This window comes from Ictidomys tridecemlineatus, chromosome 9, assembly GCF_052094955.1.
Source record: "Ictidomys tridecemlineatus isolate mIctTri1 chromosome 9, mIctTri1.hap1, whole genome shotgun sequence".
Taxonomy (NCBI): Eukaryota; Metazoa; Chordata; class Mammalia; order Rodentia; family Sciuridae; genus Ictidomys; species Ictidomys tridecemlineatus.
The window spans coordinates 82994919-83012151 of NC_135485.1; the positions used below are offsets into that span (position 1 = coordinate 82994919).

Genomic DNA, 17233 nt, shown 5'->3' on the forward strand with positions numbered 1-17233 from the left:
TTCTATGCTGTCTATAATGTCATGCTGAGCTTAGAATGTTTCTGTTATATCCTTCTGCCTTATTTCATTTCTTCTGATTGAAGCGATCAAGGGAGAATATGTGAAAGAAAAAGTATATAGGCTCAGATTCAGAGAACAAGAAAGACTTGGGGGGCCAGAGATAGTGAAGATGGGTTTTCAGTGAGAGTCAATTACATAAAAAAGTACAGAAGACAATAAAAATAATAGTAGTAAAAATATGGATACAGAGGCTGTTTGTGATATGTTAGAGATTTTTAAAAAGCAAGATACAGTATTGCTTATATACTGTATATATTTATACTATAACAGAAAAAATATTCTTAAGACATACTAGACACAGATTTATCAAAAATGAAAACAGTGCTTCTTTTATGGTAGTAAGACTATATAGGCATATTTCTCTCTCTTTTCCCTATTTTCTAATTCTATAATTTTATTATATAAATTTTTATTCCTTACAATTTGATATTTGCATGATAAGGTTTTACTCTGCTGTCTTTGTTCTCTGATTCCAGGCAGAGGGAAGACTTCTGTCTGATATATACCGTAGTCACCCAGCATATTCTGTCTCTTCCTTATATGAAAGACTTTCAGGAAGCAGGATTTCAAAAGCTGCTTATAACACAGCAAGAATAACTAATACAGGCTAGCATTACTTTGAGTGCTTACTTTGTGCCAAGCACAAATTTGTACTTGTTCATCTAGTCTTCACACCAATTCTGTGAGGTTGATATTATTGCAATTTTAATGATATTATTTTGGGAGTTTTCATGATTTGCACAATGTAGCATAGCTAGCAAATTGTTGGAGTGAGGATCTACATCCATGTCCTCCTGATGCCAGACCCTGATCTCTGAATGACTGATGTTATGTCATTCAGAGACAGGCCCACATTTGACAGGGAGATGAGGGTTTGGGGAGAAAAGAAAGAAGATCAAAAAAAAAAGAGGATCTCACACACAAGGCACATCTCGAAAATAGTGATTTCAAACATCATAAAATCAATTTCTCTGATAAAATTTGTTAGTAAGAGTAAAATCTTAATTATTTACAAGACCATGTGGCATTAAACCTTCTTTGTAATTATATATTAGTTATAAAAGCACTACAGTGTGTTTTTCCTCATTGGTATCAAATTGTATATTATTGGGAGCAATGAAAGTTATAAATTTTCTTGGCATAGGTTGAAAAGATTAGCTATTTTACATATTCACCCTCTTTTTTTCTATACAGATTTGGCAGCAGTATTTTGCAGCAAAAGATACAGTCTATGCAGGCATTCCTATAAGCAGTTTGGATGGGAATTGAAAGAGTAACAGTACGAATGTCAATGCTCTCACCTTAGCAGTTAGTTGCCTTTATTTTTCTTGTGTTTGTATCCTCTTGAAAACTTTGAAATTACAGCTTTGAGGGTTCTTATTATGCTCTAAGTGCCAAATATAAGAGGTTCCATAACATATATATAATCTTTGGTTTTTCTATCTCTGATTAAGAAATGTATTTAAGTATGACAAGGAAGCATAGTATAAGTTTATCTTCCTGAGTAATTTTCAGATTTCTTTTATTTTTATGTTGTTAACCAAGCTATTCCTCTGTCACTCTCAAAACCTTTCTGTGACAAATCATAAATTTCAATCTTTCAGTGTGCAAACAGGAAAAATGTCATATTTCAAATCTCTTTTTATGTGAGTAAAATAAACAATAAAATCCTAGTAGTTAAATATACTGACTTCAATTGTCTTCAGTTATATTTCTTTAAAAATTGCTTATTTCCTTCAGGAAAAATCTTAGCTGTATCTTCTATGCATATTTAATGTTTACTCTTATAATGCTTCTGGGGAAAATTTCTTTTAAAATAATTTTCTCCATAATTAGGTAAATGAGAACCTATAGTCCTAACATGCTCTTAAAATGATAATAATTTATTTTGCTACTTATGGACCAAACTAATTGGAAGTGAAAAAAGTTTTGGCAAAACAAATGGTACCACTTTTCTGACTTACTCTCTATTAAAAGGATTTTAGTCTGGTACAAAAACTGATAAGATATTTATCTATAACTCACAGGATGTTTTCTGAATTGTATATGTTGTTTTTCTTTTTAAGAAATTCTGTATGCCTGGCTCAGTGGTAGAATGCTTGACTAGCATGAGTGAGGCCCTGGGTTTGATCCTTAGCATCACATAAGCAAAGGTTTTGTGTTCACCTACACTAAAAATATATACATTTTTTAAAAAATTCTCTAAGAAGTCAGTGATGTGATAAGCTGCTATTTTCCAAAGAGAGTTTTTTGATTTATTATTGCTTTCTATATTCTGCTTATTAAACATTTTTATAATTCTAGGATTGTGCATTTATTTATTCTAACTCCATTCATCAGTTTAAAGACAGTAACAGTGAAGTCTAAGGCGTCAGTTTGAGGATCAGGTTGCAGAAATTTGAATACTGTATTAACCAGCTAGAAGGTGTGTAACTTTGAGTAACTCATGTATCCTCTCTGTGCCGTGTTTCACACATGAGTAAATAGATGTGTATACACTGATATGTAGATATAAATATTCATGTAAGGCATTGACAACATTAAGTGCTTAATTAATATTACAGTTTTATGATGCAGGGTAAAAGCTTATTTCCTTATAAAAGTCTTTTATTCTCTAAATTAAAAGAAGGGTTACCTTGTATTCCTGTTCAGTGTGTATACTGAACAATACTACCTTTCAGAAGTTGCCTTAGAGGCAACTTCTTTGCCTATTCTGTCTTTGCTTCCATCACCTTGCTTTTTTTCTTTTTAACTGATCACTTCCAAATACCCTTTGAGATGAAATAACTGAGGTAGTTTTTTACCCAGAGCTTGCCTACATATTGGCTTTTACTGAGATTTTTTGCTTCCTGGAATAATGATAATACTAACTATAAAAATAAAAATTGTAGATATCATTTGTACAATTCTCAATGCAGTGCATACACTTTGCCTAGCAATCTGTACTCCTGGTGACATTTCATTTTCAAGATAATTCTATGAGGTTGAATTTCTGAAGCCCATTTTACAGACGAGGAGGAAGAGAGAATAGAGGACACACACATATAAATGCTTGCTGCCTCTCCATATGGTACCCTTATCCACCTGGGATTCTGCCAGAAAAAAAAGCCATCACCAGTTTTTAGTTCTTGGCCTTGGACTTCTAGCACTATGATCAAAAAATGAACTTCATTTTTTAAAAAAATATTTATTTATTTATTTTTTAGTTTTTGGCGGTCACAACATCTTTGTCTGTATGTGGTGCTGAGGATCGAACCTGGGCCACATGCATGCCAGGTGAACACGCTACTGCTTGAGCCACATCCCCAGCCCCTGATCTTCATTTTGATGTCACCCAGTCTCAGGTATTTTTTTTTATAGTAACTGAAATTTGACATGTGCACATATAAGAACTTTTAGACTAGTACTTCAGAAAAAAAGCTATTAAAATGGCACCAGACTACTTTTGCTCAAAGTATTTCGCATTGGTAAATAAGACTAAGGTCTCTGCTATATTTTGAAGACTATGATCTCAAAGAGAAGGCAAAGTAGAAACAATTCTATAGTGTGAGAATATTTTGGAGGAGAAGATATAGCTTTCAAAACCCCTTTGTTCAATTTTAGTTTTCACTTTGAACATAATATTATATGTTTTCTACATGTACTTATAAGATAATATGTATTCTGAGAGATGATGTGTTAAAGTAATTGATATTTTTTGTTTGGTCATGTGTGTGAAATAGAAAGTTTTAAATTTATAAAATAATGTATACATTGAATAAATTATTTTAAATTTGTTTCCATTGTATAGGTTAAAAGGAGGACAGGGGAAAAAAAACCTAGCTGAACCATTTTTCATAGGATCATAATTTGTTTGGCTGACATTGATAAAAGTCCCTTTACTATGCAAATTTGTCAGTCGAAGATTAAAGTTCAGTATCTCATTAAGTTTCATCATGTTCCCTCAGCATTATTCTTATTACTTTTAACTCCATGTTTAGCTTCCATCTTGCCCTTTTCCTTTTCAAAATGACAATGGGCAAATCATTTCCGGTTATGATTATGAGCTCATATGCCAATCTAACCTTAAATATCAATCCAACAAAAGAGTGAATTTCATTATCATGAATCTCATGCCTTAAGAAAAAATACCTAATGCCAATACTTTTTAATCTATTTAAGGAAATATAAAAAGAGGGAGTACTTCCAAATTCATTCTATGAGGCCAATATCACCCTGTCTCCAAAACTAATCAAAGACACTTCAAAGAAAGAAAACTTTAGACGAATATCTCTGATAAATATTATTGCAAAAATCTTCTATAAAATTCTGGCAAATTGGATATAAAAACATATCAAAAAGATCGTGCACCATGATCAAGTGTGATTCATCCCCAGGATGCAAGGTTGGTTCAACATACGAAAATCAATAAATGTAATTCACCACATAAATATACTTAAAGATAAGAACCATAGGATCATTTTGATAGACAGAGAAAAAGCATTCAACAAAATACAGCACTGGTCTGCATTCAAAACACTAGAAAAACTAGGGATAACAGGAATTTACCTCAACATTGTAAAAGCTATCTAAGCTAAGCCACAGGCCAGCATCATTATAAATGGAAAAAAAATTGAAGGCATTTTCTCTAAAATCTGGAACAAGACAAGGATGCTATCTCTCACCACTTCTATTCAATATAGTTATTGAAGCACTGGCCAGATAATTAGTCAGACAAAAGAAATTAAAAGAATAACTATAGGAAAAGAAGAACTTAAACTAGCATTATTTACTGATAATATGATTCTATACCTAGAAGACCCAAAAGGCTCTACCAAGAAACTTCTAGAACTAGTAAATTAATTCAGCAAAGTGGCAGGATATAAAATCAACACACATAATTCAAAGCATTCTGGTATATCAGCAACAAATCCTCTGAAATGAAAATGAGGGAAAACTACCCTATTCACAATATCCTCAAACAAATAAAATAAAATACTTGGGAATGAACTTAACAAAAGAGGAGAAAAATCTATACAATAAAAACTATAGGACACTAAATAGAGAAATAGAAGAAGACCTGAGAAGATGGAAAGATATACCTTGATCAGGGATAGGCAGAATTAATATTATTAAAATAGCTATATTACCAAAAGTACTTTAGAGATTCAATGCAATTTCAATCAAAATCCCAATGGCATTTCTCACAGAAATAGAAAAAGCAATTATGAAATTCATCTGGAAAAATAAGAGATCCAGAATAGCTAAAACAATTCTAAGCAGAAAGAGTGAAACAGGTGGTATCACTGTACCAGATCTTAAAATATACTACAGAACAATAGTAACAAAAACAGTATGGTACTGGCACCAATACTGGCTGGTAGACCAAAGTGCAGAATAGAGGACACAGAGACTAACCCACAAAATTACAACTACCTTATATTAGATAAAGGGGCTAAAAGTATGCAATGGAGAAATGATAGCATCTTCAATAAATGGTGCTGGAAAAACTAGAAATCCATATGCAACAAAATAAAATTGAATCCCTATCTCTCACCATGCACAAAAGTTAACTCAAAATGGATCAAGAATCTAGGAATCAAATCAGAGACTCTGCATATAATAGAAGAAAAAGTTGGCCCTAATTTCCATCATGTGGGGTTAGGCCCCTATTTCCTTAATGGGACATCTATAGCAAAACAATTAAAACCAAGAATCAACAAGTGGGATGAATTCAAACTAAAAAGTTTTTCTCATCAAGAGAAACAATATGTGAGGTGCATAGGGAGCCTACATCCTGGGAACAAATTTTTACCCTCCCACATCAGATAGAGCTCTAATCTCTAGGGTATACAATGATCTCAAAAAGCTAAACACCAATAAATAAATAAATAAATAAATAAATAAATAAATAAATAAATAAATAAATAACCCAATCAACAATGGGACAAGGACCTGAACAGAACACTTCTAAGAAGACGATATACAATCCATTAAAAAATACACACACAAAAAAAATGCTCATCATCTCTAGCAATCAGAATAATGCAAATTAAAACTACTCTATGGTACCATTTCACTCCAGTAATAATCGCAGCCATTATGAAGTCAAACAACAACAGGTGCTCTCGAAGATGCGTGGGAAAAGGTACACTCATATATTGCTGGTGGGAGTACAGATTGGTATAGCCATTGTGGAAAGCAGTATGGAGATTCCTTAAAAAACTGAGAATGGAACCACCATTCTACCCAGTTATTGCTCTTCTCGGTCTATATCCAAAGGACCTCAAAACTGCATACTCCAGGGACACAGCCACATAGATGTTTATAGCAGCACTATTCACTATAGCTAGACTGTGGAGCCAACCTAGATGCCCTTCAATGAATGAATGAATACAAAAGAATATGGCATATATATACAATGCAACATTACTCAGCACTAAAAAGTAAAAAGATCATGGCATTTGCAGAGAAATGGATGGCATTAGACCAGATTATGCTAAGTGAATTTAGCCAATCCCAGAAAGACAAAAGCCGAATGTCTTCTCTGATATAAGTGTGGGGGACTCAAAATGGGGTAGAGAGGAAAAGCATGGGGGGAAGATTACCTCTAAATAGGGAAGAGAGGTGGGAGGGAAAGGAATGGAGAAGGGGAATGGTATGGAAGGTGGAAGGAGACCTTCATCATGCAAAATACATGTATGAAGATATAAGAAAAAAAAGAATAGCATCACCTTAGATTGGGTAGAGAGAAGTGATGGGAAGGGAGGGGAGGGGATGGGGGGAAAGAAAGGATAGTAGAATAAAATAGACATTATTATTACTGTGTATAACTATGTGACTGCATGACCAATGTGATTCTATAATTTGTACACTAAGAAAAATGAGAAATTATCTCATCTGATTCAAATGTATGATATGTCAAGGTCATTTTACTGTCATGTGTAACAAATTAAAACAAATTAATGAAATTTAAAAAAAAAGAAAAATAATGTACTTTGCTTCCATAACCTGTAATTTTCATAAAATTCCCCATTTGGATAGCATATTGTACATTGAATATGGCCCTGTCAGGTCTTTATATCAGATACTTTCTGAAAGAGAAAGAACAATATGTATACCTTCCCCTATTAATAAACCAATATTCAGATGTATAATAAATTAGTATAATTTATATTTCCTTGTTAACATCTTATTTAAATCTATTTCTAGCAATAAATTTAATACTATGCAAATTTATATTGCCAAAAATGTGGTATATCCTATAAAAAAACTGAGAGCAACTTAGATATAAATTTTACCAGTTCAGAGGGCTTTTTTTTGCATGATATTGTATTCTGAAAGTGTATGAAATACATTGAAGTTTTAGAGTGTTGTAAAGAAGGTATGGCAATTATTCAACTTGAAGGGCCCAAAGAGAAGAAAAATAAGATTCTGGTTAATATTCTTTGGTGTAAAATACATTAATATAATCTTTGGTCATTTTCTTAAAATCATGACAGTTCAGATCAATGACTGCAAATCTTTTAAGCAATCTTTCTAGGACAGCTGCCACTTCTACAAGTTTCTCAAAGGGAGATGGAGGTGAGACTGCAAAAAACTGAGGCTCTGAAACAACATTCAGTGACAGCCTATTTTTGAATACCATTTATCTTTTAAGTGAATTAATAAATATAAAAAATACTCAATGCCCATGGACATGAATTGGATTGTAAAAAATAATTGTCTTGATATTTACTACTTTCATATTTACTCAAAATATTTGCAAGTTATTTTAGATGCAAGATAAGCTGAGAATCTCAATAGTCAGTTTGCTTACTTTGGGAAATATATTCTAATGCATTTCATGAGATATGTAGGATTTCTGCCATTCTTTGCATCCAAAACCAAAGTACAAGGTGATGCTGCCAATAGATTTTCTTTAGTTCTTCATAATAAGTAATAGCAGTAAGTGAGGTGCATAGTAGGACCGTAGTTGATACAGAATAGAAAACCAATTAGAGAGCCGATGGTTCCAGTTGCTTTTAAATAGTCTAGTGTTCTTATGAACTGAATAACTGAGTGCCTTTTCATAAGTGCTTTATGCAACACCAAGGAGCAACTTGGAGGCTTTGGAGAATTTACCTATTATTTTAATCTAGATAAGTAAATATTGGCTTTTATACATACTTTACTACTAAATAAGATTTATTGAAACTATTGGTATGTTTCAAGTAATAATGTGAATATTAGGAGAAAACTGATCATAGTAAAGCAGCTTGTAGAATTTTCTTCCAAAGAAATATAAGAAATATTTTTCAATGTTATGAAGAATCCATCTTCTACTCTCAATTTCAAGAAGTATCATGCAGACCAAGAATAATTTTGAGATAACACAAATTAAAAGTCACAATATCAATATAGGCTTCCTCCTCGCACAGTTTTACTTTAGCAACAAAAAGAAAAATATCTAAAAAGCCACAATGGTGTTCTAAAAAGGACAATTGAAACAGGGCATGCAGATTACTTGGGGGAAAGAGTAATGATGGCATACTTTCAATTCTCCTCAATGTGAATAGGTAGCAGTCTCCAATCCAGATTGCAAATGCTGTTTTCTGTTTTTTTTTTTTTTTTCTGGTAGAAGGTCGTAGCAGAAATGGAGTAAAGTCTCCAGTACACAAAAATAAACAACAGCTTAGGTGATGGAGATGCTAACTACACTGATCATTACACATTTTATGCATGTAGAGAATTTTCTAACTGTACCCCATATATAAGAAATATTCTCTGTTAATTAAAAATAAAAATAAATGTAAAAGAAACAGTAAAGTAAAAGATAAGTCACTGACTCAACTGGGAACAAGTAACCAGCAAGGAATTAGCTGAGCCATTAAAAACAAACAAACAACAAACAAAAGGAACTAAATAAGTACAACTTAGTTATATCAAACTCCAAACTTTCAAAATATAAAAGCTTCCAAAAATATAGCTTACTCACCTTAAGCAAACACAAATATAAACTTACATTTGAATTGAAATTCATTTAAATGCACTTATTTTTCATTTTTTTATTTCTTTAATAGTTTAGAGAGAAAGAATACAGTAATATATGCATAAACAGTGTCATTATTGGCCATGTACTAGTGACCCTCTTTGTAAAACAAGTGTATGGAAAGCTCAGATGGATTGTCTGAGGATAATATACATCCAAGCCTAATTTTCCCTATGAAGAAAAATTTTAAAAATGTTCCTCACATTCATAAAACATGCCTAATAATATACCTAAGAATGTACATATAAAGACCACACACAGGAGAAGATGAATCTAAAAGGATCAGTTAAATATGAGATCCCTACATTAACTCAGATAAATAAGTGATGGGAGAAAACGAATGAAATCAGTAAAACTACAGAAAAAGTATAATTGCTTGTGATAATTTTGATAAATATTTATTCAATTAACAAATTATTTTAGAAATGGTTTTCTTGTTACCTGTTTTGTCCTGTTACCTCTATTGAAATTGCCCAGAAAAAAATCACCACATGACAGTAAATCTGTTGCATTCACTTTAAAATAAATATTTAAAGTATGGAAATGGCATGACTATTTGAGAAAAGAAACTTAAATTTGCAGAGTTTTTAAAAAATGCCTTCCACCTAGTTTTCAGTTCTTATGGAATAAATGTGGTTTCATTAGATAATCAAGACAATCAAAGAAAATGGGAAAAAAAGTAAGCAAACTCAGGCACATTTGCACAGTGGCTTGAGAGGTGGAGGCAGGAGGATCACGAGTTCCAAGCCAGCCTTAGCAATTTGTTGAGGAGCTAAGCAACTCAGTGACACCCTGTCTCTAAATAAAATACAAAAATAGGATTGGGGATGTGCCTCTGTGGTCGAGTGTCCCTGAGTTCAATCCCCCATACCAGCCCCCTTAAAAAAAAAAAGGTTAAATGAAATTGTAAAAATACGTAATGCTGGATTGTCTCCATAAAGTATTTCTAATAAATATGTGTTATGGCTTTCATAACTATTGTTTTTCTGTGCACAAATTTATTCATATTTCCATATATTAAAATCAAGCAAAAATATTTTTCATGATGTCAAAATAACTTATGGAAATCCATGCAAATATCTTCTATATTTCCATAAACATGTCAATAATAAACCACTCCATTATAATGGTTTACTTCTTTCTTTTTTCTGCCTCTGAACTTAAATGCAATTGTTTTTATAATCTTCATAACCTCAAATATAATTCTATTTACATGAAAATATATCACCCTATGATATGTAATGTTGGTCCTCTATGGTTTTGCTTTTACACGGGATGCTGTCTGGAAGGCTCATTTAAATTTTGCTCACTATGTACATATATTTTCTCTGTCATGGCATTCCTTTTAGCTCTCAATTCTGCTGTCAAGGCAAAATTAACTTTGTATTTACATGGTTCATCGCAGCTGTGATAATACTCAATGAAAAGACATTTAACCTCTAAGAATTTTAATCTATAAGCAAACACTAACACTGGGAGTTTCAGCTATCAGAAAAGAGAGTGTCATGTAGTCTGTTGAAAGCTGATGGAAATAAAGTATCTGAGATTTTTCCTCTTGATTTATTCAGGTTACAAAAAAAGTGGTAGCAAGACAAGTTTGTCATACTTTCTTTGCTTTCAGAAAATCAAGCCTTATCCTTGTGGAATAGATTTTTCTTTTTGAGATGAAAATTTTCTCCTCTTTAATGGAATTTTTGTTAGTATCCTTTTATTTTGAGAATAATACTAGTGTTAATCAATGCAACTCTCTGACCTCCAAGCATGTATTTTGAGTCATAGCCATTTTGAAATTAAATATATATAAAATAAATATAATGGCTTTATTTTGAGTGCATAATGGCTTTATTTTGAATGAATAAAAAACACAATCAAGGTAAAGATACCTCAAAGAGATTGCTAGTGCTTTAGGCTGTGAAGGCATAAAGTGCTTTGATGAGAACTTCTAATTTATATATTGAAATGTCAACTCTTCTTTCAATGCATTGAAAGAAACAGAAGACAGCAGTTTAAAATTTTATACTGTTCTTAGATATATTGGATACACTGAAACAAAAAAATGTTAGTGCTCACAAATTTATAGTGAGAATACAAAGCATTTAAATTCACCAAGGTATGGTATTGCCTTTTTCTTAAAACTAAACCCATATAAAATACTCATGATCTTTTCTCTCAGTGCTTAATGCTTTGACTGGAATCATAGACTTCCATGCAACAGAAAACTTTCAAAAGTTTCTTATTATTTTCTCATTCTCAAATTCTTCTCTTCATCCTATTTGCTGTCAAAATTTAAGTTTATAACTCCAGCTAAAAGTCCCTAGAATAGAACATTTCAATGTGGCCTGCTTAACTACTTACTTCCAATATTCTCCCAACCAAGCTCACACTACTTTGTCTTTAATCTACTTAGCAAAACAATTAGGGTGGTCTATTGTTCAAATCTTAAATGTCTCTCTCCCAAAGGCTCATGTTTTAAAGATTCTGTTGAGAATTGGTGGAACCCTTAAGAAGTAAGTCCTAGTAAGAGTTCTTCATGTCTTGGTGCATGGCCCTTAAACAGAAAATGGATGCCCAGCCCCCTCCTCTTTGTGTTTGACTCCCTGATCATGAGATGAGTGGTTTGGGCCTGGCACTCACTTCTATCATGATATGGAGTCTCACCACAGGCCCAAAGGCAGTGAACATCAGTAGTTTTGTTCTTGAATCTCCCAAAGTGTGAGCCAAAGCAACCCCCACTACTATCTTTGGTACTAAGAATTGAACCCAGGGGTGCTTAATGATAAGCCACATACTCAGCCATATATATATATATATATATATATATATATATATATATAAATTTTTTTTTCACAATACCTTAGTTTTTGTTTTTGTTTATTTTGTTTTGTTTTGTTTTAATGTGGTGCTGAGGTTTAAACCCAGGTCCTCATATTTGCTAGGATGATGCTCCACTACTGAAACACAGCTTCAGTCCTTATATTTTTTTAGTTGTCAATGGACCTTTATTTTTTTTATGTGTGGTGCTGAGAATAGAACCCAATGCCTCACATATGGTAGGCAAGTGCTATCTACAATTGAGCTAAAACCCCAGCCCCTTTTTAAAAAATTTTATTTAGAGACAGAGCCTTGCTAAGTTGCTTAGGGCCTCAGTAATTTGCTGAGACTGGCTTTAAACTCATGATCTTCCATCTTCAGACTCCTCAGCCACTGGGATTGCAGGCATGCACACCATGCACGGGTAATCTTTTCTCTTTATAAGTTGATTATGTTAGGTATTTGTTATAGATGTGGAAAACTGACTAACTTGCCATGATAAGAATATCACATTCATTTAAGAAACCTTCACAGGACATTTTTCAGAGTATGATACAGAAGACAGTGACAAAGAAATAAGTAAGAGATTTATATACAGTAGATAGAAGTCTGGGAATTATAAATAAAGCGAAAAATATGGTTCTGAAATATAATAGTAATAGTTCTTTGAAATTTCAGAATTCTAAAAAATGAGAAAAGGCAAAAAGTTTTCTTTAAAAAATGGCCTTCCTTATCTTCCTTATCTCCTCCTCTTTAACAAATTGTTAAAGAGATCACTCCCGTTAAATGCTGATGGAACTGAAAATTCAACCTATGGGTGAGCTTCCTAGTTCAACAACATTATACATAAAACCATGTTCAGTAAAATGAATATTTTTTTTATCTGTGGATGACATATATTCCATGGATGAATTTCGATTGGCATATATATTGCTACTTTTTAATGTGTGTGTGTTTGTGTGTGTGTGTGTGTGTGTGTGTGTGTATACTTTCCAGATTTTTTAATATATAAACTATATATGTCTTATTATACACTCCCTAAATTTACTTATGTTAATGTATGTGGATTTATAATCAACTCTTCACAAGATTATTCTCAGAAATATTCATTATCCTAAAATACATATATGATTCCTAGTACTGAAAACTAACTTCAGTGAATGGTCCATAAAAATCCTAATATTTCTACAGTAACTGACCCCAGTTTAACATCAATGCAAGTAGATTCCTATGGAACATGATGTGTAATTTGACGTTAATTTTTATTCAACATTGGTACATTACTATTTCTTCAGTTTATGTACATCATAGGATATATGCTTTCATCTTCAAGTTCACAAATTTATAGGCATATGATTCACTTTCTATCACTTCCTGCTTCAGAACGCATGTATTCCTCCATGTTTCTTGACTGGTCTTTTCATGAGACGTCTTTCCAAACACATTATTTTCGATTTCCATAATCATTTTTGAAGCAAAACTCACACACTCTTCATGATAAACAGTAACACTAATATTACCATTAAATGTATAACTGGTTGGAATGAATGTATGTATATCAATAACAGATTTCTTGTATATTTTCAGATATCAATTTAACAAATTATTTAAATTTGAAATGAGTTATATTATTTATTCACTGTATGGTCTATTTGTGCATCATCTCTATAGTCATAGACGCAGGGCACACCTACTTGTATCCCCAATACTAATTTATAGGTCTTCAAAATATTGCTCACAGAAATGGTGGAAGATATACTCATATCACCTGATCTACATATTCATTTCATCACAGTAATATTCTTCACAAAAATGCAAAGGTCACACTTAGGATTGTACCAAAGCCTAAATTGAAGATGAGCATGGATTACCAAAAACATCCATGTCCATGTTGCCTAATGCTTTCAAATTTCAATCCTATTGGTGACTACATATTTGTTTCTTCATAAGATTATATATTCAACCTCCCCCTGTTGTAAATGTCTAATCCTATCACTCATTTTATACTTTGCCTTATTTCCTAATGTCTGTATTGATATCTGCTTTCCTACATATATTCCCCAGTTCATCATTGTGACTGACTCTTCACATGTGCTGACATTTACATTCACTCTCTGACATCCTATTGCAAAAGTACTTTTGATCCAAATCCTATAATCACTCTTTTTCCTAATCCTACAGACCCTCTTCCTAATCCTACCCACTATAATTTTGACTGGATATTCTCTTCTACATTCAATAATCCGAGGTAAAATATCCTATGCCATTGTATATTGATTTATCTGACATGTATGTGCAGAACATAATTCAAATCTATGTATCCCAATGAAGGGCCCAATGCCCTTCTGTGATTCAAATCTTACCTAGATTTCTGTTTTCATACTTATATTTCATCTATATATTCTTATGAACATCACAGGTTACCAATAGCAGTATTCATCCAGCAGAATGATTCCTAAACCAATTATTAACCCTATTAATAGGGTTATTAACCCTAATTATACACTATTCCCTCAATCTAACTTTACAGAAGAGCAGGTACAGAGTTGATCTTACAATACAGGAATGTAGGGGATATTACATCTGCTGAGAATATCAAAGGTAGATGCAGAAATAATCCCTGGAGAAGATGTAGGCAGCTATAGAGGACCTGAGAGAACAAAAGTCATCTTCCATGGCAATCAACCTGGTCAGTATGAAAGGATGTGTCTGAATCAGCCTCTCTCTTCTCAATGCAGGGAAGATGGATCAAACCAGGCCTGTGTGAATAGCTGTTCCTGGGTTCCTATGGTTTATATACCATTCTAACTTGTGAAAGTGTCACAGGAAGATGGGCCAGCCTCCATGGGACCCTTGGAGGCAACTGTTAGGACAAAGTGGTTGCCAAGGCAGTGACCTCATTCAGTTCCTTGAAGGAAGTGACCTCTCCTCAATTCCTTGGTGATGGAACTTTCTGAACTTGTGATCCAGGTAGTGATGCATCCAGAGCTAGTCCCAGTCCAAGTCTCATTGTGCTCACTTGTTTGGAATAACCATGGACAGAGTCAGTCTTTCTTGGTACCTACTGATGTGAGAATGGCCAAATGCTAGGAAATCTCTGAAGAGGGGACTTTCCTGAGAAAGAAGGTAGTGGCTCATCACTGGCTCCTGACAACTTCACAGACTTTGTCAAGGCGACCAGATCTGCGACAGGACAGGCCACTTCTGGGGAACATAGTATGGCCCACCAGTCAGAGGACGCTCCAGGTAGTTGCAACCTAATTGGGGAAAGGTGGTGCCTTTGTAGGTATGTGTTTGAATTTGTGGTTTTGTCTCATATTCTGAGAATATGTAGGAAAGGTGGTTTGTTTGGTTTGGAGTGAATAGATTCTAGTGAGTCATTTGATCAAGGCGAGTGTTTCTAGGTCTACGTATCCCACTGTGTCTGTGGTTGTAGACATTAGAAAATAGAATGCATCAAAGGATTTGTCCTGTCTAGTGGAATGCTTTCCAGCATTCTTCCTACCTAATTTTTGAATGTACTGTGGCTTGCCTTATCAATGGGCAACGCCTACTATCTTCCTAAGTTCCTGTATTCTTCCTGAATTCTGGCAACTCTCCAAGATATGTACCACCTTCAAGCTCTGTGACATGGCTTTGTACTGGATAGCTGAAGGGAATGCCGAGCATCTCAAAAAACACAGAAATCAGTGTAACCATTAATGTATCAGTGGAGAAACCCTGCTTTGGGCCTTTATCTTACCTATTGTACTGTTGCCCTGAATTTCAGGAAGATCTTTGCCTCAGGCCACCCCTTTGAGAAGCCTGAAGAAAACAGTTTCCAAATGGAAATGAAGATGCATCACCTGTGGCTCTTTGGTTAATTGCTTTGTAAAGGGATGTGTCTGAATCAGCCTCTTGGCCCTGTGTGAGGATGTGGCTTAGATTATCAGCACCCCATGAAACTAAATAAAGCTCCCATGTGTGCATCCAAAACAAAAATGTCCAAAAGATCAGTCATTATGGATGAACTCTCTTGCCTTCCTCTGTAAGGTTCTGACATCCATGAAGTGAGAATAGGAATCCTTTGGGTCCAATGAGTTCTTCAAAGCCCTGCAGAGGCTAGCCCATAGGTGCTTCGGTTTTCTCATGACTTCAGTTTACATAAAGAATCTATACCCGACCATCAGTAGGCCTCAAATTTGAGAAGTGGAGCAGTATTAACAGCAGGCCTGTTTGATCTCTCCTGGTTCTCAGGAAGGTTGTCCAGGCCACCCTGACTTTAGGCAAATGAGGGGCATGGGAGCTTATTTTGGTCACTGTCTTGGGCTGGGCCCTCATGGAAACTTTCCAGCCAGAGATTATGATTAGTGTCTATATGGAAGAAGATGAGGATCGTGTGGGAGTGTTTTGGTTTGAATTGTGGTTATTTGTGTGGTGGTTAGAAGACATTACTGTGTAAACCTCAGCTTGAACTCTTGTGTGATTCCAGTTAGAGACTGAATTCTGGAACTGACCTCAGAGAAGTATTGCCATGAATTGTGTCGGAATTTTAGGAGGCCATGCATGAGAGTCACCTTGGAAACAGAGACCTAGGCCCAGGGTGGCTTTCCACACAGCACTGCAAATATCAGCCAGGATATCACATGATTTTATTCTTAAAGTGTGGCAGCCATGGTTGATAGTCAAAACACACATGGACCTCACATGGTAGACCTCAATGGGCCTGGCTTCATATGACCTTTGTGGCACCCTTTGGGAAGCCTTGCTTGCGAGTATTCTCCAGAGCTTTCAATGAGAGGAGATTCCTTACCATTTAATGGTTCCTGAATGAATTGAATCCCACAGTGCCTCCTACTTCATCCCTGATATACGGCTAGATAAATACCAGGAATTTTTTTTTTAAATTCCCATAACTAGGTGGCACTGGAGAACTTGGTGGAATATAAATTGGTACAATCATTTTGGAAAATAGTTTTGTGTTACCTAATGAAGTTGAAAACGTGCAAGACTAGAACTCTCTGATATATTCTTTCACATGTGTATCAGGAGATGTCAACATGAATGTTTCTAACAATTTAAAAGAAATAACTTCAACAAGAGTAGGATATTAACTGGGCATAGTGGCACACACGTGTAGTCCCAACACTTAGGAAGCTGAGGCAAGATTATCACCTAAGCCCAGGATTTTGAGGCCAGCATGGGCAACAGAATAAGACCCCCATCTCAAAAATGAAACAAAACAAATGAGTAGAATATATTACAACAGTATAAATGAAAGAACAACCACACATAATGGATGAATCTCAGTTTTGATGGTCAAGATAAGGACTAAAATCATAGAAAAATACTTGGAGTATTATTGTTTTTATA

General features: G+C 34.1%; 1 long non-coding RNA gene across 1 annotated transcript in view; it reads left to right on the top strand.

The window, feature by feature from the left end:
- The first annotated feature begins 2775 nt into the window (after window positions 1-2775).
- LOC144366857 (uncharacterized) overlaps window positions 2776-17233 on the top strand; it is a 35500-nt gene continuing 21042 nt past the window's right edge. Inside the window, exon 1 of the long non-coding RNA XR_013426001.1 lies at window positions 2776-3404. This is a non-coding gene — a long non-coding RNA (uncharacterized LOC144366857). The remainder of the gene's footprint in view (window positions 3405-17233) is intronic.